This window comes from Pinus tabuliformis, chromosome 3_2, assembly GCF_031772625.1.
Source record: "Pinus tabuliformis cultivar Carrire ecotype Pingquan chromosome 3_2, CPIR1, whole genome shotgun sequence".
NCBI lineage: Eukaryota > Viridiplantae > Streptophyta > Pinopsida > Pinales > Pinaceae > Pinus > Pinus tabuliformis.
The window spans coordinates 856,198,209-856,199,788 of record NC_142302.1 but is presented as its reverse complement, the minus strand read 5'-3'; the positions used below and the strand labels follow the sequence as shown (position 1 = coordinate 856,199,788).

Here is a 1,580-nt window from a genome sequence, read left to right as displayed (position 1 = left end):
CTCTAAAATCGCCAACATTATATAGAGAGTATATATAAAATCATTATATATTTGAATAATTTTAGAAATGCAACATTAAACATTTTATAGTTTGCAAGTTAGTGACTAGTGAGATTCGCCATTGTTTTTAAACTTCAAGATCATTTTCCATCCTTAAAATTTTCCCTGGTGGTCTCTTAGATCAGCTGCAAGTCCCTAAGGCAACATATATCAGGTGTGATATATCAAATTTGATAGCAAATGATCACCAGCATCCCAACTTTCTCCTTCCATGACTTTTGAAGCTCAAAACGTTTAAAATGCTCATCCAGAATCTCCAGCCTCTCGGTGTTGTGCTCCATAGGCAGAATACAATACATGCGAGGATGACGAAATCACCCTTTGCACCAATTGCTATAAATTCTTATTTCAATGGCTTTTATTTTGAAATAGTAGATCAAAGTCCTTCACTTCTTGTAAGATTAAACTTGTGAGGGAGTCTATGATTTTGTTGTACATCCAAGATGTCTCTACTGACAGATTTGATCAACTTGGACCTCTCTGATGTCACTAATAAAAGAGATCAATGCTCAATCGTAAATGTGTGGAATGATGGTACAATGAGAAAGGAGACACTACGTGTGAGATCTGCCAACAGACTTACAAAAATGGGTATACAACACCTCAACATCCTCATTTTGGTGGCATTGCCATTGATATCAGTGGAAACTGGGGATCTTAGTTGGACCTAGATGATCCTCGTGTGATGGCTATGGCTGCAGCATAACATCACCTTTCAGAAGCTGAATATGATGAATACACAACAGGAAATTCAAGTGGTGCTGCATGTTGCTAGTCTGCAACTTTAATTTTCATGGCCCTTTTACTTCTACATCATGCCCTAGCCATAGCTAGTGCTAGAAGAGATGAGGATGTTTCAACATTCTTCACACTCCTCTTAAGAACTGTTGGATTCATTCTACCATGCTACATTATTTCACGGGCAATGAATATTCTACACAATCAAAGACAGAGACAGGAGGTAGTTATGACAGAAGTTGAAGTGGATTTTCTTATGCAAGCATGTTGGGCTTGAGGGTTGAGATTTTTTGGAGTTGCATCAGATTCTTCAGCTTCACCTTATCGTTAATGGCTTCAAGAGTGAAAAACCTGGGGCAGCTATCCTTAAGGAATTTGGTTTTGAATAATGTTTGTCTTTTGCAAGAATAATTTCCAACGGCATTATCTCTCTGCCTCCTTTGTACCCTTTGACAGCTACATTAAAGACTTTAATGAGGACTTAGAATGTTTTAAATCCTTGGAAAATCAAACGAAATAGCTTTGTCTCTGCCCAAAATAACATTAACATGGAAACACGTTAAATCCTTGCAATAAATTTCCAGAAGCATTAGTGCCTACGTAAACCCCGCTGGAAAGCTTTCAATAGAAAGAAAATATGGCATTCATATATTTAAGGAGTTAAAAGCCAAACGCAGAGAAGATATCAACAATTTCCTATTACAGAGGAAAATCAAACAATCCTTTTTATTTCTTGTTAATTATGAGAGAATTCATTCACAAGGAAAGTGAGAAACAAGCTT

General features: G+C 36.8%; 1 pseudogene; it reads left to right on the top strand.

The window, feature by feature from the left end:
* The first annotated feature begins 565 nt into the window (after nucleotides 1-565).
* On the top strand, nucleotides 566-1,129 carry LOC149183364 (uncharacterized; annotated as a pseudogene).
* Nucleotides 1,130-1,580: the final 451 nt, after the last annotated feature.